Raw genomic sequence first — 27089 nt, forward strand, 5'->3', positions numbered from 1 at the left:
GGAGTGCGGCAGCCTTCAAGGATCCCTCCCCATGACCTCCAGTGAGCTCCGTTCCATTGGGTACTGATCCCATCAAATGACATGTAAGCAGTTCTCTTTCTGCAACCTCGATAGACACTAGGCCTCTAGGGGGCAAGGAGCATGCCTTAAACCCTCCGTCACTTGCTTGGCCTTCTGTGTGTTCATTCCACAGCTGCCCCGTGCAGTTGTGCAGATTACACACTGCCCAAGGACCAAGGACGCAGACCAAAATCCAGACCACACAGCACACACCATGCCAGGTGTTCTGGAGCAAGGGAGCACCTTTTTCCAACATACACCCCTGTTTGTAATAATCTGTAATAATAACTAACTCTTCATAGAGCCTTTGTTGTCACCGAGACACACAAAGATAGGAGATGGCCACCCACGAGCTGTCCAGTAGATTCTGAGTTGTTTCACCTTGTCATGCTGACCAGATGGCCGGCCAGTGCCATGTCCTGCATTCTCTCCTGCTCCTCAGCCTCACCAGCTCGTGCAGTCCCCTTGTCCCTGAGCAGGCCAGTGTGGGAGCCCCACCCAGCCTCCCCTGAGAGCAAGCAGTTGGGGAGTGTCTGCCGGGTCCCCGAGCAGGGAGCAGGGAAGTGCCCGTTCTCAGTGTCAGAGCCGTAGCAGACAGACGTGGGAGGGGGCTGCAGGCCTGGAATAATCACGAGAACAGCAAAGCCTGATTCAGGCAGACACTGTCCACACATGTGACATCCAGCATTTCATGGAATCCTTACAGCAGCCCTGGGAGGTTGGCACTGTCATTATCCCCATTTTACAGAAGGGGAAACTGAGGCATGTAGTGGGTATGTCCCTCACCCAGGGTCTCTCAGCAGAGCTGGACACCAGGCTGCAGATCCCAGCTGAGGTCTCCTGATCACCTTGAGCCTGCTCAGAGCTTGAGTAGGAGCCAGGCGTCCCTCCTCACCCTCCTCCTCCCTGTCCCAAGGGTGGCACCAGCCCTCCTGGGCAGCCCGCTCTGCAGAAGGGTGCCTTTGTGCCCATCTGGCTTGTGCTGGATTTTTTCCTTCCTGAATCCAGCAGCATTTTCTGGATCCTTCTCTTCCACTGGACCTGCTACCACCCTTGGAGGGGACGCCACCCTCCCCAGCCTCCTTCCCCGGCCCCCGCGTGAGCTCTGGTGTCCCATGGGGTCGAATAAAGGGCTGTCGGCCCTGGCAGGGCAGACTTCCCCACAGGGCTCAGGGCCACGGCTTGGGCGCAGTGTGTGGCCACCGCCTGGTAACGAGGCTGGGCCTCATCCCCGCCCTTTTCCGCCCGGCCCGCCGCAGCTGCTGACAGAGCCCAGCTGGGCCCCTGACCCCGGGGAGACCCTCCCTACACTGCCCTCACCCTGTGGGGGTTAGGGGTGAAGGTCAGGCTGGGGGCAGAGGCCCAGAGGCCAGAGGCCACCTCCCAGGCCTCTCCGTGGGGCCCATAACCTCCTGGTTGTCTGCCTTCCTCCCCATCCCCCCGCCAGCACAAAACACTCGTCCCTCTCACCACAAAGGGCCCTTATTTCCCTCCTGCTTTTATTAGAGCCGGCTTTGGGTTGACCGGGTCAGGCTATGGGGACTTACATAGAAATAAGGCAGCCCTGCCCTTGACCCTGGGAGCCCCGTAAAGGAGGCAGAGAGGTGATCAGGAAATCCACCCTCAGCATGGGAGGTGCCGCCCCCCATATTCCCAGCTACTTGCTGTGCAGCTTTGGGCACATTGCTTAACCTCTCTGGGCTTTGATTAATTTGTTGTAATTGAAGGTGAAATTCACACAAAAGAATGAACTTTTTTTTTTTTTTTTTTTTTTTTGAGACAGGGTCTCACTGTCACCCAGGCTGGAGTGCAGTGGCGCAGTCTTGGCTCACTGCAACCTCCGCCTCCTGGGTTCAAGCAATTCTCATACCTCAGCCTCTCTAGTAGCGAGGACTACAGGTGCACGCCACCATGCCCAGCTAATTTTTGGTTTTTTTTGTTTTTTGAGACAGAGTCTTGCTCTGTCAACAGGCTGGAGTGCAGTGGCGCGATCTTGGCTCACTGCAACCTCCGCCTCCCGGGTTCAAGCGATTCTCCTGCCTCAGCCTCCCGAGTAGCTGGGATTACAAGCGCGTGCCACGACGTCCAGCTAATTTTTGTATTTTTAGTAGAGATGGGGTTTCACCATGTTGGCCAGGATGGTCTCGATCTTGTGACATTGTGATCCACCTGCCTCGGCCCCCCAAAGTGCTGGGATTACAGGCCTGAGCCACTGTGCCTGGCCTAATTTTTGTATTTTTAGAGATGGGGTTTCGACATATTGGCCAGGCTGGTCTCAAACTCGTGACCTCAGGTGATCCACCTGCCTCGACCTCCCAAAGTGCTGGGATTACAGGTGTGAGCCACTGTGCCCGGCCAGAATGAACCACTGGTAAGTGTACAGTTCAGGGGCATTTCACACATTCACGACAGTGCACACCCGTCACCTCTGTGTGGTCCCAGAACATTCCATCGTCTGTGAAACAGGGACAATGCTAGACATTACCTCTTGTGATGAATAGCTGAGTGTGCACGCAAATTAAATTGCTTTATTTTTTTATTGGCTTTATGGAGGAATATTATACATACAATACAAGCCAGATGTTTTAAGTGTCTGTTTTGAAGAGTTTTGACAAGCGTGTACAGTTGTGTGGCCATCACCACCGCCATCGTGATGCTGAACACCTCCCCCTCTCCGCAGTGTTCCGCCGAGCCCCCATGGTCAGGCCTCTCTCCCCAGCCCAGCACCTGAGAGTCACGGATCGGCTTTTGTCCCCCCATCGCTGTACTTTTTCTGTTAGTGATTGGATGAGTGACAAGCCTGTGGTAGTGTCCCGTGTCCTGTTAGTGTCCTGTAACAAATCACCACAAAAGTGGTGGCTTGGCCTGGCATGGTGGCTCACACCTATAATCCCAGCACTCTGGGAGGCCGAGGCGGGTGCATCACTTGAACTCAGGAGTTTGAGACCAGCCTGGTCAACATGGCGAAACCCTGTCCCTGCTAAAAATACAAAAATCAGCTGGGCGTGGTGGTGTGTGCCCGTAATCCCAGCAACTCGGGAGGCTGAGGCAGGAGAATCGCTTGAACCCGGGAGGTGGAGGTTACAGTGAGCTGAGATTGAGTCCCTGCATTCCAGCCCAGGGGATAGAGTGAGTGAGATTCCATTTCAAAAAAAAAATTTTTTTTAAAGTAGCTTGAAACAGTAGAAATGTGTTCTCTCACAGTTCTGGAGACCTGAAGTCCGGAATCAGGGTGTCAGCGGGACGGCTTCCTTCTGCTGGAGCTAGAGTGGGAATCTGTCCGGGCCTTTCTTCCAGTTTCTGGCATTGCCCACAGTCCTTGGGGTTCCTTGGCTCCTAGAAGCCATCTCTCCGATCGCTGAACTTCATCGCTGTGATCGCTGCCTCTGCCATCATGTGACCTTCTCTGTGTGTCTTCACGCGGCCTTCTACGGAGGACACCGGTCTTTGGATGGGGGCCCACCTTAACCGAGCATGACCTCATCTGGTCATAATTACATCTCAAAGACCCACTTTCCAAAGGAGGTCACGTGCTGAGTCTGTGGTGGACCTGAAGTCTCGGGAGCAATGCCAACCCAGCACGATGCCTCCCAATGCTTCCAGGCGCCCTCTGTGCAATGGGGATGGCAGCAGTGATGCCTCCTCCCCGGCTGCTGGTGAAATGAGAAAACACCGGCAAAGACTCCAGAGCACAGCCTGGCTCCCCGCAACAGCCAAACCAGGTGGCCTGTTCCAGCTGGCATCTCTTCAGCTGCAGACGAGACCCCCGGGGTCCCCTCTGCCTCCTTCCCTCCACCCCAGAGCAGCCCACTCTTGAAAACCTGATGCTTCCTTTAGACTTTCAGGGCATATGGCTCCAGTCAGAGTCCACCTCTGGTTTTGTTTTGCCTGTTTGTAAACCCTGGATAAATGGTCACGTGGAACCTGTACCCTCTGGAGTCTGCGCTTAAAGTGTGAGTTTTACTCTGAGTGACTCGTGCAGGCCCTGCTGGCCCTTGTCCCAGCTGCGTGGTGTTCCATGGGTGACATTTGTTTGTTCGTGTTCCATCGATGGAGGGAGGTTGGTTCCAGGTTCTGCTATTACAGATGCTGCCCAGGCTGTTCTTTTGCCTCATATTGGTGCCTGACAGTTTCTCAACAGTGTGGAGCTGAATTTCAGGGTTACAGGCTGGGGTCACATTCAGCCTTCCTGGATCTTGCCAGCATGCCTCTCACTCTCTCTCTCTCTCTCTCTCTCTCTGTCTCTCTCTTTCTCTCTCTCCCCCCTCCCTCCCCCCGCCCCACCAAAACCCCAGTCTCTCCATGATCTCTCCAGCACGGGTGCTTCAGGGTAATTGGGATCCTTGCACAGAAGTCCAGGGACCCCAAGGTGCAAGTCCAAAGAGAGAAGGGGTGGGGATCTCTTGTGAATTGAGGTTAATAACAGAATTTACCATTTGAAAGTGTACAGTTTAGTGACATTTTGTACGTTCACAGTATTTTGGGTTTTTTAGTTTTTGTTTTTTTACTTTTTTGCAGAGACGGGGTCTCACTGTGTTGCCCAGGCTGGTCTCGAATGTCTCACCTCAAACCATCCTCCTGTCTAGGCCTCCCAAGGTTCTAGGATTACAGTTCGGAGCTACCTCTCCACCAAATCACCTCCTAAAAGCACCACCTCCTAATACCATCACCTCGAGGGTTCGGGTTTCAACCTGAATTTGAGGGAGATATATTCAGTGCATAGCATCGCCCCAAAAGGAAACCCCACACTCACCCAGCGGTTACTCCATGCTCCGCTTCCCAGGGCCTCCGCACACACCAGTCCACCTTCTGCCTGAGGATGGCCTGTGCTGGGCATTTCCTGGGAATGGAATCCTGCAGTACAAGCTCCTTTGTGGCTTCTCTCACTCGGGACCAGCCTGGGGCGAAACCCTGTCTCTACTAAAAATACAAACAAATCAGTTTTCAAGGTTCACACGTGCTGCAGCGCGGGTCAGCGCATCAGCCCTTTTATGGCTGAGTGATTATTCCACCATGCGCGTAGACCGCGTCCTGTTTGCCCATCCACCGCCGATGGCCGTTTGGGCTGTCTCCACCTTTCGGCTGCTGTCACGTCCATGCAGAAGGTCTTGTGTGAAGCCTCATGGCCTTTTATGACTTAGCCGTGGAAGTTACAGGGCTGTGTCACTTCTGTTGCACTCTCGATGTCAGGAGTGAGCCTGTGCTGGTCTAAGTCAAGGGGAGGAGAATTAGAGTCCCCTGTTGCTGGGGCTGTCAAAGAATTTGTGGACATGATTCAGGACCATCACAGCAACACTGGTAGAAAACACACATCGATCCTTTTTCCCATGGACAACTGGCTAATTCGTGACTTTTTTTTTTTTTTTTTTTGTAGAGATGGGGTCTCTCTGTGTTGCCCAGGCTGGTCTGGAACTCCTGGGCTCAAGTGATCCTCCCACCTTGGCCTCCCAAAGTGCTGGGACTACAGGTGTGAGCCACCGCACCCAGCCTAACTTGGGACTTTAATGGTCCCCCTTGCTCTGGGCCCTTATTTGTAAAAGGAAGGGCGACCGTCACTGCTGCACTGCAATCCAGCCTTTCCGAGCACCCATCCAGGAAGCCGGCACCACAGCTCTCCTCGGAGCCAGTTTGGATCAGCTTTGCAGGCTGAGAACCAGGAGGCCGGCTTGGGAAATGTAGGGATGAAAGCTGTTTCAAGGCTGAGGGGGGATGTGGGAGCTGAGAGGAGGTGATTTCTGAACTGCACAAGGTATGAAAGGCACGCTAGGGAAGGGAACAGCCTATGTGAACACTGCCCGTCCCTCCCTGTGGCCAGTCTCTAACCACCTCCCACGCACGGCTCATCATGTGTGAGCACGGACACCCAGGCACAAAGCGGGGTCAGGTAGTTTCATTAAAACAAAACAAAGGGCCGGGTGCAGTGGCTCCCACCTGTAATCCCAGCACTTTGGGAGGCCGAGCTGGGTGGACTGCCTGAGCTCAGGAGTTCAAGATCAGCCTGGGCAACATGGTGAAACCCCGACTCTGCTAAAATACAAAAAAAATTAGCTGGACATGGTGGTGCACACCTGTAATCCCAGCTACTCAGGATGCTGAGGCACTAGAATCGTTTGAGCCCAGGAGGTGGAGGTTGCAGTGAGCCAAGATCGCACCACTGCACTCCAGCCTGAGTGATAGAGCAAGATTCCTTCTCCAAACAAACAAAAACCAAAAACAAACAAACAAAAAGTGTGCAGCATGAACCCATTTCTGAGCGCCCTTCAACTTCTTCCTCTGTGCAAACGACCTGGGCTAACGCTGACTGTGCACCGATTCTTTCAGAGCCTTGGCTTCCCTCCCTTTCATGTCCTAACTCCTTCCATTCTTACAGAGACCCTGGGAGGAAGGGACTGTCACTTGCTGCATGTAACAGTCGGGGAGACTGAGGCATGGGCCAGTCCACAGCTTGCCTGGAGTCTTGCAGTCTGTGAGGGCGGGAGTGGGGTCTGAACCCAGGGGGTCTGTCGGCACGCCCATGCTGCTCCCCCGGCGCTGCCCCGGCCAGTGCCCGATCTTTCCTCCTTTGACCTCACTCTGTGCCTGCTGGGTGTGGACTGCATCTTTAGTGACTTATGGGGCTTGGGAAGTCCCAAGCCTTCAGAACAGTGTGGGGCAAGGGGGATTGAGTGGGGAGGATGGGTGGGTGCAGTGATCCCAGTGAATCCTGCTGCCCGCCCTCTGCCCAGCCAGGCTGGCACCCTCCAGTTTTGTCAGGAGACGGCGCTTCCTCTTCCCTCCCTCCAGAGGGCGCACTGGAGTTGCTGGGAGCATCTGTACAGAAGCTGGGCCACCAGGTCAGTGGGCGTTGAAAACTGGGACTCACAGGGCCAGAGGCCTCCCTCAGGCCCACCAGTGAAGTGACTCGCCGAAGGGTAGGGGCAGCAGACGAACTCCAGAGATAGAGAGGAACCTTCTTAGCCGGAGAAGCAAAGCATCTGTAAATCCCTTAGACTTTGATCTGAACCCAGATGACGTTTTAGTTTTAGTTTAAGAATTATGACTTCCTGTCAGATGGGTTGCCCCTGTCATGAATGTCTAGCTATTGTGTTTTTTTTGTTTTGTTTTGTTTTGAGATTGTGTCTTGCTCTGTCACTCAGACTGGAGTGCAGTGGTGTGATCATGGCTCACTGCAGCCTCCACCTCTTGGGCTCATGTGATCCTCCAGTCTCAGCCTCCCTTGTAGCTGGGCTCACAGGCACATGCCACCCAAAGTGCCTGGCTAATTTTCCTTTTCTTTTTTATTTTTTGTAGACAGGGTCTCACTTTGTTGCCCAGCTGATCTCAAACTCCTGGCCTCAAGGGATCCTCCCACCTTGGCCTCCCAAAGTGCTAGGATTACAGACGTGAGCCACTGCACCTGGCCCTCATCTTTTGAGTTTTATATTTCCTTGTCTCCCTCTGTTGCTGAGATATGAAATCTCCATCGTGGCCTGCAGAACTTATTTTCAGGGTGCCGTGGAACTTGATTTCAGTCCCTGCGTTCCATATGCAGAAATGTGGGGATGAGAGTGGGAAACAGGCCAGTTATCTTGAGCTCAGCTTATTAAGGATTGCCTTCCGTGAAGACAGTTGGAACAGATCATTGAGGGAAAGATGTCAAAGGCTGTAATCTCCATTCTCCAGAGAGGGGAGGACACCCAGAGCTTCTCAAACTGCAACGTGGGACATGTCCAGATCTTGTTAGAAAAGCGGATTCGAATTCCGCAATGCGGGGTGGGGCCTGGGACTCTGTATTTCTGATGAGCTCCCTGGTGATGCAATGTTGCTGTTGGTGTAGGGCCCTCTGAGTCCGAGAGCCTGGCCCCATCCCTTAGCTGCCTCCCTGCCCAGATGTCTCCAAGAGGCAAATTTGACATATCCAAGAAGAAGCGCTTTATCTCCACCTCCTTCTTAAACTGGCCACCTTCCTGAGTTACCCGCTGAGCAGGGCTATCACCACTGTTTGCATAGCCCTGACAAGAGACCTCTTAGTATTTTATTTATTATTATTATTATTATTATTATTATTAATTTTGAGATGGAGTCTCTCTCTCGCCCAGGTTGGAGGGCAGTGGCACGATCTCGGCTCACTGCAGCCTCCACCTCCCGGGTTCAAGCAATTCTCCTGCTTTGGCCTCCCAAGTAGCTGGGATTCCAGGCGTGCGCCACCATGCCTGGCTAATTTTTTTGTATTTTTAGAGATGGGCTTTCACCATGTTGGCCCTGTTGTTCTCGAACTCCTGACCTCAAGTGATCCACCTGCCTCGGCCTCCCAAAGTGATGGAATTACAGGCGTGAGCCACTGCACCTGGCCGAGACCTCATAATATTTTTAAAGAAACAGATTCACGCCCTTTGCATGTTAATCTGGGCCGGGACCGCATTGTGAATGTCACAGGTAGAGCAGGGGCACTCCGCTGCAGATGGGCTAGAACTTTTGGGAGTGGGTGTGGGGGAGCATAGGCGTTTATGGGTTTTTATGTCTGTGCTGGTGGACAGGCTTTGTCCTTGGTTGGCAAAGGCAGTCTGTGGCTGTCCCCAGTCACCTGCAGTCGTAGGCACACAGGCCAGCCTGCCTGTCTGGAATGTCCATCCTCGCTGCTGGAGGACAGGTGTGAGGATGCTTCCTGACATTCGTGACCCCAGTTCCTCTGTGGGGCGTGGCCCTCTGGTCAGTGAATATGTGCAGTGAACATGCAGCATGGTGTTAGGTCAGTCAAATCCCATGTCCGTATGTTTGCACCGTCTTGTCTTTTTCGGGGAAAATACATTTGGGGTTGTCCTGGCAAGTCTAGGCAACATGCTGGCCAAATAATACCTGAGTTGTTAAGGGGCTTGGTCCTAAATGCACCAGGTGCTGGATCTGGGATGTTGGAATTCCTGTGTCTATTCAGGAATGGGCCAGTCTGCAGGTGACAGGCTAGTGGTGGCAGAGCCAGGGGCAGGACCTGGATTTCTGAGTCGTGGGCTGCCTTCTCTATATCCTCTCCAACCCCCCTGCCAGCCTTCACCTGGCCACAGGGGAATCCAGGGAAGCCACGAAGCCCACTTCTGCCAGTGACCTGCCTGAGGTCGGAGGGAGCGTATCCCTAGCAGGCCTGCCTCTGGGCCTCCAGTGAACTTGTTCTTGCTTTGAGGATTCAAGCCCAGCATGTCACACCTGAGCCCTCTGCCTACTCCGTTCTCTGCAGAAATTAAGCAGTTTTAACTGCAGACTTAAAAATTGCATTTTTTGGCCAGGCAAGGTAGCTCACACGTATAATCTCAGCACTTTGGAAGGTCAAGGCAGCAAGATTGCTTGAGCCCAGGAGTTCAAGACCAGCCTGGGCAACACAGTGGGACTCTGTCTCTATAAAAAATTTTAAAAATAAGAAAAAATTTAGCCAAGTGTGGTGGCATACATAATCACAGCTACTCAGGAGGCAGAGGCAGGAGGATCGCTTGAGCCTGGGAGGTGGAGGCTTCTGTGAGCTCTGATCCCACCACTGCACTCCAGCCTGGGTGACAGAGTGAGACCCTGTCTCAAAAAAAAAAAAAACAAAACAAAAAAAGTTTTTTAATTGTGTGGAAACATATATAACATACAATTTCCCATGTTAGCTTTTTTTTTTTGAGACACAGTTTTGCTCTTGTTCCCCAGGCTGGAGTGCAATGGCACCATCTCAGCTCACCATAACCTCTGCCTCCCGGGTTCAAGTGATTCTCCTGCCTCAGCCTCCCAAGTAGCTGGGATTACAGGTGTGCGCCACCACACCTGGCTAATTTTTGTATTTTTAGTAGAGACGGGGTTTCTCTATGTTGGTCAGACTGGTCTCGAACTCCTGACCTCAGGTGATCGTCCCACCTCGGCCTCCCAAAGTGCTGGGATTACAGGCGTGAGCCACTGCGCCCGGCCCATGTTAGCCATTTTTAAGTATACACCTCAGCGACATTGAGTACATTTGCAATGCTGTACAACTGTCACCGCCATCTAGTTCCCAAACTTTCTCATCTTCCCAAACAGAAATTCTGTACCCATTCGGTGTCAGCCCCTGTTCTCCTCCCAGCAGATCCTGTAACCACTCATCCGCTTCCTGTCTCTAAGGAGCTGCCTGTCTGGACATTTCATGTGAATGGACTCACACACACTGCGGCCTTTGGTGTCTGGCTGCTTTCACTCAGCAGCGTCGTCAGGGTCTACCGCGTTGCAGGGGGTGTCAGTGCCTCATTCCTCTCTCGCTGAGGAACAGTCCATGGAGTGGTCCGACCACGTTTTGTGTGTCCTTTCGTCTGCCAGGATTCCACTTTGGAGCAGCCGCTCTGCATCAGGCATTTTCACCTCCTGCCTCTCGGCTTCCGCTTCCAGTCTCACGCGGTGTGGATGGTGAGGCAGGATTTACAGAGTGAAGCCACTTGGCCCCGACCACCCACCAGGCGTGTGGCTGAACTGGGACACACTAGGTAGTTGGACTCACGCCCTATACCTTGAACCCGCCAGCCATCCTGCCTCCCAGAATTTGGGGGGAGTGGGGACTGGGGGCTGGAGAAGGGGAAGACATAGGCAGAGATGCAGTGGGGGTGTGGGATGGGAGCATTCGGCCACAGGGTCCAGCGTGTTCCCTCCTCCAGGGGCCACCTTCCCCCACTACACAGAATTCCCCTGTGGTTGCACCTACCGGCTCTCTAAAGTGGCCCCAAACTTTCCCCAGACCCCCAGGCCTGGTGGGGCACTCCCTCTCCCCTCACATGGCGCCGTGGTGGTCAGTGTCAGGGCGGTTGCCAAGCCCGCTGCAGGCATGTTTATGGTTAAACCTCCCAGGTCGAGCCCGTGTTCCATTTTATGAGCCTTTTGGGCCCAGGAAAGTGGTGCCCTTAGTGAATGTTTGCTAAGAACCCAGGCAGCTGGCAGGAGCGGCCTTCACTGGGAGACGTGTCGGATTCATGGGGGTGATTGAGGAAGGCCCTGGAGTGGGTCGTCTCTGGGAGGCGGGTTCCTGGGATGATGGAAGGTTTCCAGGAAACATGATCTCCTGTTAAAAGTCTGCCAGCAGACACAGGCTCCTGCCCTCACCTGTGCAAGCCACACTTGAGATAAAATCCAGTGGCTGCCGGTTGGTGGATGGCAAGCTGCCCTGCATGGGCACCGGAAAGAATCCCGCCAAAGGAAAGTTGCTGGAGCCAATGTGAGACTTCTCTCCCTGCAGGGTTGATTTTTAAACAGGGACAGTGCTTTCTAATGGACATCTGTCCCTCGTCTCGGCTCTGTTGCCATCTGTGTTTCCTTTGCCTCTGTGCCCTTGAAGCTGGACCCTGTCTCCCTGGGTCCCCTCCCAGGGCAGGGCAGAGGGGCACCCCCACAGGCAGCAGTCCCCAAGAGGGAGCACCCTCCTTCCAGATGGCCCAGAGGCCCCAGCTGTCAGATCCTGCTGTTTGTCTCACGAGATGAGCACAGCCAGGAACCCGTGACCTTGTCCCCATTCTGTCCTTGCATCCTTGGGTTCTGATAGTCAAGCCTTGTCTGGAAATCAGGGTGCAGACCAGCCTGAGCAGGTCCATGCCCCAGGAAGATGGCCCTGTCCACCCTCATGGGGCACAGCGCTGGAGAACCAGAGAGAACTCTCCAGGCAGGGCTGTTTCCAAACCTCCGTCCCCGGCTGAGCTGCAGGGCAGCCCTCTGAACAGCTGCTAATGGCCACCCCAGATCTCAAAATCATCCACGTCCAATTTCCCGTCTTCGAATGTCACCTGGGGAGAGGAGACACAGCCCAGGAAGGGAGCGAGGAAATAAAAGAGAGAGAGAGAGGACTCGAACGCACACTCTAATCTTCGCTTGGCGGTTCAGCTTTCAGGAGCCCCAATTAATCATTATTAATTTAATCCGGGGTGACTCGGAGTCATCCTGACAGAGATCAGCCACGATTTATCCCACCTGCTAAGGGGCGACCTTAGCAGAATTCAATGAATTCGTCATTGCGTTAAGCAAGGACCCTAATGAATCTCTTGTCGGCCTAGTTTACTGAATGACCATTAGCCACAAATGAGTCACAGCATACCGCCCCCCGCCCCCCGCCACACACACCAATAGTACTGCTATCAAGGCTCTTCTTGACAGTAGGGAGGGGGCTGGGCTCGGGAGGACAGCAGGCGTGAGAGGTTGTGCTTTCCTGCACTGATACTGACAGCTCTGAAATGCACGCATGCCTCAGCATCACCAGGGCTGCTGGTTTAAAATGTGGATTGCAGGACCTCATCCCCAGAGCCTCTGAATCAGAAGAGCTGATTGGGCCCAGGAATCTGCATTTTCACAAGCACCCCTGGTAATTCTGGTGTAGGGGGCCCAGGCATCTGAACCTGAGAACGTGATGAGCTCCAGGAGGTCAATTCTTGGCCTTGGCCTTGTCGAGGTGTGGTGTGCCGGGCAGGGTGGGTGAGGTCAGCGGCTGTGACAAGTAGCCCTGCGTCTTCAGTGGCGTGATGCAGCCGAAGCGCATTCTCCTTCAATCGGGTCCAACGGGGTGCTCAGTGGGTCTTCCACAAGGTGACTCGGGGTCCGGTTTCCCGGAGCCTCGGCCTCCCCACTGCTAGTGATGAGCAGAGGATGGCACAGTGGTGACGTCACCTCGACCTACATTGCGCTGACTGGAGCCAGTCCTGTGGCCCCCGCCTGCAGCGAGGGGGTGAAAATGTTGCTTAGCCATGTGTCCAGAGCGAGGAAACGGGTTTAGTGACCATCCCTCTGGCCGTTGTTGCCCAGCCCGGAGGCCTAGTGGGGTGCCCGGCATTGAGGACAGGTGGCCAAGCAACGGGAAGCGGAGGCGGAGTTTTCCATGGGACCCACGGCCCTGCTTGCCGCGGTCACTCTGGTTGGGTTCATATCTGGGGCTCCAGGATATGCCCCAGCCCCAGTCATGCTGAGGTCAGGGCACACCCTGGAAGTGAGGGTCTATGACCCCTCGGTGGGGAGTCACGACCCAGATGTTTCCAGAAAGGAGGTCTGTGGTTTCCCACCTGTCGGTCTGACGGTGCCGGGCATCCCCTCCTCCTGCAGGAAGCCCTCCCAGCCACCAGAGGGCGCCGCACCCCAGCCGCTGTCCGCCGCTTGCTGAGCTCTTGCTGTGAGCCCGGGGCCGCTGGACTCGCACATTGGACCTTCACGACAACTGAGGGTGGCAGATTCTATTGTGACTCCCATTTTGTTGACAGGAAGACTGAGTCACAGAGAGGTAAACGGGGCTGCCCGAGGCCGCACAGCTGGCCAGCTGCAGACCAGGTTAGGAAACACGGCGGTGCGGGCAGGAGCCGGGCGCTGGGGCCACAGGCACCGGCCGCCGCCTCCCGAGTTCTGGGGGCACCTGGGAAAGCGGCTGCGGCCTGGCCCTGCCTCAGTTTCCTCACGAGTGAAACGAGGGTGAACACAGGCCCTGGCCTGGCGGGGTTGCGAGGGTTGCATGGGAGAAGGCTGGGAGTCGCCTGGCAGTGCCGCTGCCCCCAGGGTTGTCCCGGGGACGCCCCGGCCATTGGTGCTGCTCTCGGCTGCCGGCCTCCTGCCTCTGGGCTGCTTGCGAAGACCGCGGAGACAATGAGAACAGGACCACAGTGGTCTAGGGCAGGAGAAGGTTCCAGAAGCGAGGCCCAGATAAGAGGAGACAGCAGAAAAAGCCGCAGGACAGAGCCCCTTGGCCTCCTGAGGTCCCTGGTGTGTCTCTCCATGGTTAGGGAACAGAATCGCTGCCCAGTGGCCTTTCTGCGCCGCATCCCATTGCCAGGGAATACAGAGCAAACGGGCCCCAGAGACATAGCCAGCCGTCCTGCTTTATGCTGGGAAACTGAGTCCCTGGAAAAGGAAGGGATCGATCACTCGGCTGCGTGGTGGAGAGCTGGGAGTAGCCTCCTGGCATGGTGTCTTTAGTGACCTCCTGCCCTTTTCTTCTCCTGGCTACAGCCAGGAGGGGAGATGCCCTCGGTGGGGCCGGGGCTCTCTAGCAGAGGGGCTGGGTGCCTGCATTCTGTGGGGGCTGGGCCCCAGCTGACTCCTGGGCATTGTGGGTGAGGCAGGGTAGCCGCCCGCCAGGGGCAGTGCCCTCAGCTCTGTGGAGCTCAGGCTCTCCCATGCCAGGAGAAGCACCCAACGTGTAGCTTCAGAAAGGAAAGGGAAGTGGGGAGCTTTTGAGATTGAAAAGCTGCATGGCAGCTGCCAAGCCGGGGGCGGGGGTGGGGGGCATCCCTTTTGCCTTGAGTCCACCACCAAACCTGGTGTCAGCTGAGAACGTGAAAAGCCACCTGTTGGCAGCTGGGCCGTGATGTTCCTGCCTGAACATAAATAACACCTGCAGAAGATGGCAGAGACAGGCCAGGGCCCTCTCGACTTCACTGGGGATAAGACAGCGACCAGGCCACTCTGCAGCCACAGAATGACTCAATGTCCCCGTCTTTCAACCAGCGTTGTTCATTGCTGTTCCTTTACCTGTGACAACTCTAACCTTGCTTTAACCTTCTGAGCCCCTTAAAAAAATGAAGATAGCCCAGCACTGAGTGACCCCTGCTTCCTGACTGTCCAACCCAGCGTGGGACCCACTTCCACACCCTTCTCAGGCCCGCCCAACACAAGCCCACATCCTGTTAGGAGCCCATCCAGCCCAGCTCAACTCCTTATGAGAGGCCCTCCCATTCCCCTAGGGCACATGCCATCCTGGGCTGCAGCTTGTCCTGGTGGGCTCTGCCCCAGGCAAGCAGCTCCCTGGGCCATCTCCAGGTTCCCCACCCCCGTGACTGGAGCACGGTCTACACTTGAGAATCACCTGGAGAGCTCTCCACAAAATACTGATGTCCTGGCCTCGTTCCAGTCCGCGAAGCTAGAATCTCTGACGATGGACCCTGGGCATCAGGATGATGATGATGATTATTATTATTTGGAGGTGGGGTCTCTGTTGCCCAGGCTGGAGTGCAATGGTACAATCATGGCTCCCTGCAGCCTCGAACTCCTGGGCCCAAGTGATCCCCCTGCCTTAGCCTCCCAAAGTGCTTGGATTGCAGGCATGAGCCACATGCCCAGCCAGCATCAGTTTTTTGTTGTTTTTTGTTTGTTTGTTTGTTTTGTTTTTGAGACGGAGTCTTGCTCTGTCACCCAGGCTGGAGTGCAGTGGTGCAGTCTCAGCTCACTGCAACCTCCGCCTCCTGGGTTCGAGCAATTCTCCTGCCTCAGCCTCCCGAGTAGCTGGGTAATTACAGGCATGCACCACCATGCCTGGCTAATTTTGTATTTTTAATGGGGTTTCCCCATGTTGGTCAGGCTGATTTTGAACTCCCGACCTCAGGTGATCCACCTGCCTTGGCCTCCCAAAGTGTCGGGATTACAGGCGTGAGTCACTGCACTCCGCCCAGCATCGGTATTTTTTAAAGTTCCCCTGGTGGACCGCACATGGTGTCTCACACTTGTAGTCCCAGAACTTTGGGAAGCTAAGGCAAGAGGATCACTTGAGGCCGGGAGTTCGAGACCAGCCTGGCCAACATGGTGAAACACCGTCTCTACTAAAAATACAAAAATTAGCCGGATGGTAGTGGTGCGTGCCTGTAATGCTAGCTACTCAGGAGGCTGAGGCAGGAGAATCACTTGAGCCTGGGAGGTGGAGGTTGCAGTGAGCCTAGATTGTGCCACTGCACTCCAGTCTGGGTGACAGAGTGAGACCCTGTCTCAAAAAATAGAAAAATAAATGAATAAAGTTCCCCTGGTGATTTGGTTGCAGCCAGGGTTAGGAACTCCTGCTCTAGAAAGAGAGAACCTTCCTCCAAGAATGTATTGGTCTCCAGTTTCCCTAAAGAACAGTCCAGCCCTGGCTGTGCTCCTAGCCAGCCTCATTTCCTAATCCTCCTAGCTCAGGAAGGAGGCTGGCTGGGTCATGTTGACACTGTGGCATGTGGACCTGGCGGGTCAGGTCTGCGTGAGTGCAGGAGGCCACGGTGCCTGAGCGGCAGTTGAGGGAAGTGGGGCTGCGTCATCACAGGGGCGTGGTCACATGGTCGTTGCTTCGGTTGTGAGTTGTGCTGAGAGTAAGTAGAGTTTTTCCGGTCAGAGCCAAGGGCTCCCCTCAGACTGTGGGTAGGAGTTGCAGGAGAAAGGCTTTGAGTCAGTAGGGGAAATAACTTTCTAGCCTTTTTTTAAAAATTATTTTAGAAATGGGGTCTCCTCTGTCACCCAGGCTGGAGTGCAGTGGTACAGTCATAGCTCACTGCAGCCTCAACCTCCTGGGTTCAAGCGATCCTCCCACCTCAGCCTCTTGAGTAGCTGGGACTATAGGCATGTGCCACCATGCCTGGCTGTTTCTAGCAATTTGAGGCCAATAAGAGCGGGCCACCTCCAGCCCTGGGTATGGCCAAACGGAGGCAGATTGGAAGGAGCTGTGGACTTGACAGAGCGACTTTTAGGCTGAGCATTTTCCAGAAAGGAGAGTGGCCTTTCAGAGGCCCCAAACGGTTTGAACCTGTTCATAAAAGGCAGGAGCATACAGGCCTGGGTGTCCCCTTCCTGTTATGCACTGGGGCACAAGCTCTGCTGTGACACATCCAGCGCTGTGCCCAAGCTCAGCACAAGCCACCCAGGTGTGTGGGTGCAGCCCAAGCTCCTTGCAGGTGAGGGCAGGTTGGGAAGTGTCCACCAGGCTGGGCCAGCAGCTGAGTTTGGGCAGAGGTTGTTCTGTGCTCTGGTCACACGTACAGGCTGCAGCCGGCTGCCCGCCCCCGATAGTGGGGGTGGGGTGGGGTGGGGTGGGATGGAAGCTCAGGCCTCGTTTACCTGCTGACCTGAGGTTGTCAAATGGTTTGCATGGTGGAGAGGCAGGTACACTCCGCGTCAGGCCTGGAGGCTCCTTGTCAGTGGCCACCGCTTTCTCTTGTTTCTTTTCTATGTTCTCTCTGGTTTAACCACCTGCGACGTTCCAAGGCAGCTTATAAGATCACCTTCACTTCTGACACACCTGCCCAGCTCAGGAGGCCCCAAGACAGCGGTCAGGTTCAGTAATTTGTTAGAAGAACCGCAGAACTGGCAGCCGAAAGCTGCACTCACAGTTATAGTTTATTACAGATGCAGGTTTAAGTCAGCCAAGGGGAGGGACCCATGGGGTGAGCCCAGGAGGGTTCCCAGCACAGAGCTTCCAGCTGTCCCTCTCCGTGGAGTCCTGGACAGTGTTAACTCCTCATGACAACAGCATGTGATGGCACACACAGAGCATTGCCAACCAGGGACGCTCCGCCAGCCTGGGTGTCCAGAGTCTTTGCTGGGGCTTGGTCACGTGGGCACGGCTGACACCATGTGAGTGACCTTAACCTCCAGCACCTCCGCAGGTCAAGCTGATGCCCTGTGGTTCACGGCCCCATCATGAATCTTATCATTAGCATAGGCTGTTCAGGGTGGCTAAGCCCTCAGGTAAACAAAGACACTGTCATCAGGCGGGACTCTTCAAGGGCCTAGAGGTCACCGCCCCAGGAGCCGGGGGAAAGGTCAGACTTTCTGTGAATTCAGTTAGTCCTTCACTGTACACCAGTACTTGGGAGTTTGGGAATTTGGATTCAGCTGTGAAGCTGATAGCGGGTTCTAGATCCTCAGGGGCGGGCTTGGTTATTTCCCTCCGCGGGCTGTGCCGGCAGCGTGGACAGCTTCCACCAGGCAGGAGGGAGGTCAGGTGCGGTTCTGTGGGCAAAGGAGGGACTTGGTCGTGAACTTCAGAAGACTCCGAGTAAGTGTCTGCATTTCGGTTTCCTTGTATTTCACCTAGAACGCTGAGCTGCTCTTCTCTTTGAATTCCAAAGAGACATCTAAAGGAAGCCCTCAGCTCTGAAGACCACCTAGCTGGAATCTCAGAGCGAGAGCTGGGGACAGGAAAGGATGACTACTCCCACCATTCTGTGGACCCCGAGTCCAGCCTCCGGGAGGACGCTGAGGGAACCTTTTGGGACAGCCAGGGCAGAGAACGCCTTTCACTTCTTAAGGCTCTGGATCAAAACAGAGAAGCTTCTGTTTTGGAGCCTGGCAATCCTCGAACATCAGTGTGCATTTTAAGCCATAAAGCGCAATACTGATTACAAACAGGAATACGGAGGGCTTCCTTTAAACTGCTTCAGAAAAGAAAGTCCTCGGGGACTTTGAAAGGAGCTGTCACCGTAGCTCCTGCAATCCACTCTGAACAGGAAACCTTCTCATCTATTTATTAAAACTGACCCCAGAAAGATTTTCAACAGGGAAGCCTGGCTTGATGTTGTGTATAGCCACAAAGAAGAACATATATTTTTAAAACACATTGCCTGGGGAAGGCTCTCGCTCTGTCAATGGTTCTCGAATTCTGCAAGACAGCTGTTTCCTTCCTTTCAGTCTGAATCAGAGAGGTTTGCAGCAAAAGCCATTTTGGAGAGACCGGGTCAAGTTCAGCCTTCTCAGATCCAATTTTGCCACTACCATGACCCACAGGAGAAATTCCTCCCAGCTTGGGACTGTGCTATCTCGGATGACGTGACAGCGACAAGCCATCTAGAGTGACATGGGGCTTTTCAGAAGCGCAGATGCACGGGAGGTCTGCATTCAGGTAGTGACAGGTCACAAGGACAGCCGTGGAGGCTCCAAAATTGGCCTGGGAATTGGGATTCAGTTCCACAGGATGGGGCGGGGCCTGAGACTCTGCATTTCTGACAGGCTCTGAGGGGCTGCTGCAGCTGCTGGTCTCAGCCGGTTTTGCACTAGCGAAGCTCTCGACCCAGGCCGCCCACAGGAAACAGAATGCCAGCCGGATACAGGATTTTAAATGGTCCAGTAGCCTCATTTAAAAAGTAAACAGAGGCCAGGTGCCATGGCTCACACCTGTAATCCAGCACTTTGGGAGGCCGACTAGAGGATCGCTTGAAGCCAGGAGTTTGAGAACAGCCTGGACAACATAGTGAGACCCTTATCTCCACAAAAAATGTAAAAGCCAGGCATGGTGGCACCTGTCTGTGGTCCCAGCTCCTCAGGAGGCTGAGGCAGGAGGATCGCTTGAACCCAGGAGTTTGAGGCTGCCATGAGCCATGATCACACCACTGGACTCTAGCCTGGGCGACAGAGCCAGACCCTGTCTCTAAAACAATAATAAATAAATAAATAAATAAATAAGAAGAACCGGGTGAGATTAATTTTGAGATGATATGTTATTTAACTCAGCACATCCAAAATAGCGTCCTCGAGGCACGTGGCCCACCCCCCCGGATCTGGCCGGGAGCAGCTTCCACGGTGCCAGGACCTGTCCCCCTCCCCTGCTCTGCAGACGCCATTTGGGGCTAATGATCCATTCTCAGCTGCTGTCTGTGAGCTGGCTTTCAGTGCTGTCGCGGTGCTGCAGAGCCGAGCGGCAGGCTGAGCCCTGGGTCTGGGCCGGCTGGCGGCCTGGGGTTGGGGTTTCGGGTGAAGGGTGGACGCGGCCAAGAAACATCCATTGTGCCCGCAGCAGCTGATGTGGTTACAGCTGGCGAAGTGGCGGGCGCCCCCTTGCCACCCCCTCACGCCCCAGCTCAGGAACAGACATCCCTTCTTACAAAAAAATAAAAAAGGAGAAGTGGCGGGGTCACGGCTGTGCTTTCCACATGACCTGCCTGGGAACAGAGCGTGTCTTTGTTAATCCAGCGCCTGTCAGTCGGCCCGAGCCCAGGCATAAGCCCCGGCATAAGCCACTTAGCACGGCCTCACCCCTGTCCCGCCTGGCACTCAGCTAGGGCTAGGGGCACCACGCAGGCCTGTGCCTCCTGCCAGCTGCCCCCACCACCTGCTCCCGCTGGCGCCCCCACGCCCTGACCCAGCCTGCCTGGGTGGCAGGAGAGGACCCGGGAGGGGTGCGTGAGGCGTGTAACTGCTGTGGGCCTCACTTTGCACATCTGGAAATGGGAACAATCGCTGTGGCCACTGCATGGAGTGTTTGTGAGGTTCAGCGCCTTAATATGTGTGAACCAGCTGGCGATACTGGAGAAACAGTAGCTACTTTATTAAGCTGTCGTTCTCATTAATGTCATTGTCGGCTGCCTTCCTTTCACAGTGGCTCTGATCAGCGGTTCCTTCCTGTTTTCCTCCCTCCCTCCCCTCCCCTGCCGTGCTCTTCTTCTCTGCCCCTCCCCCCTCCTCCCACCTCCTCCTTCTCCCCCACCTCTCAGATCCTGTCACCTGCCCACTGCCCTTGGTCCTTGTTGCTTCTCCCTTTGAGCCCCTCTCCCTGCTCCCTGACACCTGGGCATCCTCTCTCAGCCATCCCACGCTGGCAGGGAGGGAGGGAGGGAGCAGGAGGGCCCGCTGGGGCCCACCAGGGAGAGATGGAGCCTGATGTGGAAGGGCAGCGCACCCAGTCAGGGTCCACTTGAGGTGCTCGGAGCAACCTCTGGCCTGCGTCCCCATCCCACCCACCTCCCCAGCCCAGCCCCTCCCCTCAACACCCACCCCGGGTCCAGCAAGTGTGGCCAGGTGGGCTGCAAGGCAGTGCACAGCCAAAGCCCTGTGTGTCTGCTCAGGGGCTGGGGATGGAGGGGGGCACCCACAGGCACAGTAGAGGGGACAGCAGGGCCCCCCGCCGCTCCGCATCCTTCAGCACCCGGCAGGCAGGAGCAGTTTGAGGCTAAATATAAACCCAGCCGCCTTTCCGCGGCCGTCAGCAATGGCCATGGCTCTGTCAAGAAGGATTATCTCGTCGTCCAGCAGGCAGGGCATCTGACAGCCGTGGAGGATGGCAGAGGGGAGGGCAGCCTGCTCCGTGGGCTGGTCCCAAATTCCAGAGGCCCATCGGATGCCCCTGGTTCCCAGGGTGCCCCCAGCAGAAGAGCTGAGACTTGAATCCCATGGCACTGATGTGGGCACAAAGGGGCAGAGCCTAGCCACGGAGAGAGGGTGTGCCATCCTCTCTGCCAGGCAGCGGGCTCCCTGGACAGGGTGGGCGTCGTGAGAGCAGAAACGGTGGTGGCAGGACCCAAGACTGTGCAGTTCTAAACCAGCTCTGGTGCAGACAGCCCAGGTCAGCAGCAGCATCGGAGACAACCTGCCCTCGTGGCACCACAAGAGAGCTGCTGGGGACAGGACGTGGGCGGAGTCCTCGGCTGCCTCCCACTGTGGGACACTGGGGAGGGAGGGAGGGAGGGAAGGAGGTGCCGGGGTGCTCACCTTCCCTGAGGCTTTGTTTCCGGATTCTTCTCTTCCCTCCTTGGGGTACTCCATGGGCTTCTGCTTCGGTGCCCCTGGGGTTCCTTCTCCAGGGCCCCTTGGGCTGTGTACCTGGGCCTGGTGGCTCTGTCTGTGGCTCTCTTGGGGCCCTGGATGCCTCCTGCCTGCTTCATTTCTCAGATGTCTTAGGACCTGAGGTGGTGCAGGCTCTCCAGGGACATCTGTCCCACCTGCCGATGCCCACATACCACCTTGCAGTCCTGGTGATGGGGACCCACTGACCTGTGGCCCCAGCCCCGAGTCCTTCTCACCCCAGACCCCAGCGTCTGTGTTTAATGAGGGTTGTGAAGTCCCTGCCTTCCCGGGTTCCCTCCGCTGGCCCAGCACTGCCCAGCCCCAGCCCCGCACCACTGTCCTCATGTCTGGAGATGTGGGCGGTGTCCGTGCACACTGCTGGAGCAGCTGGGCCAGCTCGACCTCTGGGACCAGGGTGGCCCAGGCTGGCTTGGCCTCTCTGCCTCGCACCCCCAGAGCCCTGGGGCAAGAACAGGACGCGCTCAGACTCTCCTGCTGGCCCCCTCGCCCACCGCTTCCATCCCCTCCCATGTGCCCAGCTCAGAGAACATTGCAATCCCTCTGTGGTCTCTCTGATCCTCTTGCGGGGGGGGGACACACTTACCCCAAAACCCTAAACACAACTGAGTGCCCTTAGGCTGATGTGACAGTGTGCCACAAATTGGCGGCTTAAAACAGCAGAAACTCACTTTTTCACGGTTCTGCAGGCCAGGAGTCCACAGTCGAGCTGTTGGCAGGACCGCCCTCCCTTCCAAGGCTCGGGGACCCGTCCTGCCTCTTCCAGTTCCCATTGGTCCCAGGTGTGCCTTGGCTCATGGCTGTATTGCCCCGATCTCTGCCTCTCCTTCACGTGGCCTCCTAACTCTTTGTCCCCAAATCTCTCTCTCATTATAAGGACGCTAGTTAGTGGATTTAGAGCCCCGTGGATTTGGGTGCATTTAGACTGGATTTAGAGCATCTTAACTTCCTGACATCTGCAAAGACCCCCTTTCCAGACTGCCACATTCACAGGTTCCAGCAGGACATGGGTTTTGAGTGGATGCTATTCACTACAGAAGCAGCAGGGAGGGGGAGGAGGGAGAGGAGGAGAAAGAGAAGGAGGAGAGGAGGAGGCGGGCGAGGAGGAGAAGGAGGGGGAGGAGGAGAGGAGGAGCAGGGGCAGGAGGAGGAGGAGGTCTCGTCCACCCAGGTTGACACTGGCCTCAGAGGGGAGTAGCTGAAGTGTCCTCTCCCCACACTGTCCAACCCTGTCTAGGCTGGTGGATTTCCTGAATGGCCTCCTAGGCAGGTGCGACGGAAGTGCTGAGGCCAAGGGGCAGGGGATGAAGCGGGCCTCAGGGCCAGCCGGGTTGCAGGTCCCTGGAGCGGGCAGCCTCCCTGGGAGAGGAGGAGGAGCCACTGCCCGGCTGATACTCGCAGAGGCCCCAGCTCTGACACTCCAGTGCACACTCAGCCCTGGCCACAGCAGGAGGGAAGCCTGTGGGGCCTCCCAGGGAACCGTCTCAGAAAGTGAGAGGTGGGGCCCCTGGCCTGCTGGGGTCCCTTGTCCCTCTGACCACAGCTGAGCATTCATGGACCCGGGGCAGCACCTGCGTGGGGTCAGGGCTCCGAGAGGCTCCTGGTGAGACCTGCCCTGCTTCTCCTTGGGCAGACCCCCTTGTCCTGCGTGTCTTCCTCAAGGTCCTCGAGACACCTGGCTTGACCTTGTCCAGCGTGATTCCGTGTTTGGGGAGGGCTGCCCCTGCCCCGAGACCACCCTGGTGGAAGTCTCGGAATGGCTTGTCCCGTTGGGCCAGGGCCAGGCCATCTCGGCCTCCTCTCTTGCAGACAAGGGGCCCCTTTCATGTTGGCCCCAAGGAAGCCAAGCAGAATATTTCCACCCCCCACCCCCCTGATCCCCTTCCTGCCCCCTCCCTGCCCTTTGCTGTGAGAGGTTTTCCTGCCCTGCTGGTCCCCCTGGGACAGCTGGAGAGGCCCTAGGCTGGGGGGTGGGGAAGGAGGATTCTGGGGCCTGCTCAGGCAGGCCCAAAGTCTGGGCGGTCAGAACAGGCTTTGGGAAAGGAAGCCCGCGGAGAGCTGTCCGGGAGCCTCTGGGCAGCTCATGTGGCCAAGGCCTGGCTTCTGCTCCCCGCCAGCCTGGGCTGAGCTGGCGATGTCCACCCTGGGCTGTGAGACCCTCGTACATGCCCACTGGGGAGTTAGGAGGCCGGAGGACCCAAGATGCATGAACAGCAAATGCATCCTGGGGTGATGTGCTACTGCACTAGTCTGAGCCTCTGTGTGTGTGTGTGTGTGTGTGTGTGTCATAGCCTAGTGTGTGTGTGACACAGCCTAGTGTATGTGTGTGTGATACAGCCTAGTGTGTGTATAAGACATAGCCATTTGTGTGTGTGACACAGCTGTGTGTGTGTATAAGACATAGCCATTTGTATGTGTGTGTGACACAGCCTAGCTCAGAGAAGGGCTGTCACTTCCCCAGCCTCCCTCACCTGAGGCAGTGCCTCACAGAGTCCGGGGAGTGAGAAGGAAAGGAAAGGAGGAGGCAGGCATTCTGCCGGCTAGTGCCACAAAAACCAGCCAGACCCTACACACGTCTCGCCAAAATAGGGGGACGTGAATGCTGCCACCTCCCAGGAGTCCCTTGGAAGGGTCTTGAGTCTGCTCTGGGTGCCTGTTTTCAGCTTGTGTCTCACGGGTAGAGGTGAAGCATGCAGGTTGCCATGTCCCAGCCCAGCATCTGTGTGGGGCCGTGGGACAGATGAAGGGATGTCAGGAACAGTGGGGCCTGGTGAGGCTGCAGGGCTTGGAGGTGGCCAGGCTGGTCATCCCACTGTCCCCTACACGTGTGTGCACACATGCATGCACACACATGAGCATGTACACACACACACGTGAGCATGTGCACACACACGAACACATCCACAGGCTCCCTCCTTCCTCGCCCCACTCCTTCCTGAACACCTGCTCCCCTGGCAGGCTCCCCATGCATGACGGGGCTGGGTCTCTGGCTTAGAAGCCTGGAGCTCCGCCGTCTCCCCCGCAGCAGGCCCTAGGTTCCCCAGGCTTGTTTTCTCCTGCTGTTTCTCATCTCCCAGGCAAGGTTCCCTGGGGGCAGGCCCAGGAGAGGTCTCTGTGTCTCATGTATCTTCCAAGGCCTCTTGGAGAGGAGACAGAACCATCCTGGGACCCTCCCAGCTAAGCATTCTGGGCCGTGTGTTGATCAAGTGACAAGCTGGCACGGCCCTGCGTTTGCCATTTGCTGACCTCACAGGAACACCCAGGATGCTTAGATGCTTGGGAAGAAAACTGGTTAGTGTTTGCAATCAGGGCCAGCTCAGAAAATCTGCAGCATGTCCCGGGACAAAGCCAAGGCCCAGTGAAGATCTGTCACTTATTTTAGAAATATTTGGGAGTGCCCCACCCTGCCCGCCCTGGACACAGTGGGCCTTAACATCTTCCTCTGAGAAGTTCTGAGGGCACCACTGCAGGGTGATCTTTTGACAAGGAAGGAGACAAAGGGGTGGCTGAGGGAGCAGGGGTCGGGGGGAGGCTCAGCGGGAGGCCACACAGCTCTGCCCCGTCTTCACAGGAGCATTTAGGGCCTGCTCTCCTGCAGTCCGGTCTCACTTGCCCCTCCTGCACGCACATCAGATTGAAGGACGTTTTGCTTACAAATAGGGCTCAGATGGCAAACAGGCAGGGAACAGGCCATGGCACCATGGTGGATGGTGATCCTGCAGAGCCCTGGGGGTCAGGGCTGGGGATTGGCCCTGAGAGGGAGCCCGTGCTGAGTGCCTGGGAGCGGGCAGAGCCTGGAGGGCCTCGGGTTGGCTGCTGCCTCCTACAGCAAGTGCTGGGCTCCCTCGTTCATTCCGTGGGACAGTGATGGGGACAAGAGTAACCAAAACCCAACCCCTGTGTCCTGGGGGAGCCGCCTGCCTGGTGTGTGTAGACTTGAGACCGTGTGTAAGGCAAGAGAGGAATACGCACCGGTTCCATTTGCATTTCAGATAAACAACGAACACGCTTTTAGTATAAAAGTCTATCCCATGCAGTATTTGGGATATACTTATACTAAAAACGTATTCGTTGTTCATCCGAAATGCACTGGGCACCCTGTATTCTTATTTGTTGTATTTGGCAACCCTGAGTAGTGGGGATAAAGGCTTCGGAGCACACCCAGGTTGGGAAAGGACCAAGCAAGTGTATCCACTGCATCCCACGCCAGAGCAGGGTGAAGCCCTAGTGGGAGGGGGGGTGAAGGTAGGGGCAGGACCAGGCTGGAGGGGCAGGGCTGGTGCCCATGGTGCCCCTGCTGGGCTTTCCTCTGGCCGCTCCTGCGTCAGCGCTCAGAGCCATCGAATGTCCCACCCGATGGACGGCAGAGGCCATCTGGCCTGACTACTGTTTCCAAAGGGCGAAGTGAATTTACCAGAAACCTGATAGCAGCCACGAGCTCCCTGAGTAACTCGGTGCAGAAGTGCGACACCAGCCACCTATTCCATTTTCAGTTTCCTACTAGCCACGCTTTTAAAAAGGAAAAGCAGGTGAAATTTATTTTAATATATTCTCTCTAGCCTAATATATTCAAAATATTATCATTTCAACATGTCATCAATATGTTGAATTGTCAGAGAGCGATTCCTTTTTTCCTATCAAGTCTTCAGAATCCGGTGTGTCTGCTTATAGCATGTCTCAATCTGCACAGGGCACGTTTCGAGGGCTCCCTAGCCACGTGTGGCCCAGGTGGCCGTAAGGGACCAGCCCATCTTGCACCCACACCTCCCAGCCACTGGTCCGGGTGTCCTCTCTCCCCGGTGAAGAGCGCTCCAGCAGGCTTTGATCTGAGGTCTCTCCCACTGGGGGAGGAGTCACTGAGGTCCACAGGGGTAAGGGGACTGGACTGCCCGTGGCCAGTAGGGGGCAGTGGAGGTCAGTGCTCTGCCCTCCATGGACCAGGCCACCTGCAAGGACAGCAGACGTCCTCACTGGGGGCTGCGGTAGATCGAGTCCCAACCTCCATGGGGCTCTGCAGGGGTTACCATCCACAGTGGTGCTGTGGCCCTTTTCCTGTGTGTCTTGGGATCAGACGTCTCCCTGTCAGGATGATGGGGTGTCAGGGGCCGAACCTGGGCTCAGGGAACCCCGCCCGGCGTGGCTGTAGCCCCTCAGGGCACAGGGTACGGCCTCAAAGAGTGGAAAAACTGAGTAGGCCACAGAGCAGGAGCCCTGGGAGGGATGCCCTGGCACTTTTGGGGAACCCACCTCTGTTGGGGGTGGGCTGCTGAGCGAGTCTCAGGCCCCGTCCCTGCACTGCTGGGGCCTAAGGCAGAGGCAGGCACATTGATTCTCTCCCGTAAAAGTCTCTGCTCCATCTTGCCATGTGTCTATTTAACCATGAGCGTTTACTGAGCACCTGTTGTGTGCTGGGCAGGCACCATGCCTGGCTCTGAAGATCACGTGGGGACAAGACGGGGCCTTTGTCTGGTTGTAGTGACTGTGACATCAGGCACCTCCTTTGGGTGTGGACAGGACTAACACTTGCTCCATGTCAGGGTTGCAGGACCTCCTGGCTGTTGACAGCAGGCATGCGTCCCTCTGGCTGGTTCATTCCTGTAGAAGGTCGATAGCCCTCCTTCTCCTCTTGGCTCTCTGGTGTGCTGTGCACACCACGCTTCCTACCTCCAGCTCCAGCGGTGCTGCAGACTCATGCCCCCAGGACCAGCCTCAGCCAGCAGCCCCAGGAAGTGAGGACAACCCCCCTACGAGTCCCAGCCCCTCAGGTGGTATAGCCTAGGCCTGAT

General features: G+C 56.1%; 1 protein-coding gene and 1 long non-coding RNA gene across 5 annotated transcripts in view; both read left to right on the forward strand.

The window, feature by feature from the left end:
- Nucleotides 1–27089, forward strand: part of GSE1 (Gse1 coiled-coil protein) — a 502305-nt gene that overhangs the window by 124813 nt on the left and 350403 nt on the right. The window lies entirely within an intron of this gene.
- On the forward strand, nt 11033–19185 carry LOC134729320 (uncharacterized). The gene is made up of 2 exons (XR_010110316.1): nt 11033–13326; nt 17825–19185. It is a non-coding gene; the product is annotated as an uncharacterized LOC134729320 (long non-coding RNA).

This window comes from Pan paniscus, chromosome 18 (assembly GCF_029289425.2).
Source record: "Pan paniscus chromosome 18, NHGRI_mPanPan1-v2.0_pri, whole genome shotgun sequence".
Lineage (NCBI taxonomy): Eukaryota > Metazoa > Chordata > Mammalia > Primates > Hominidae > Pan > Pan paniscus.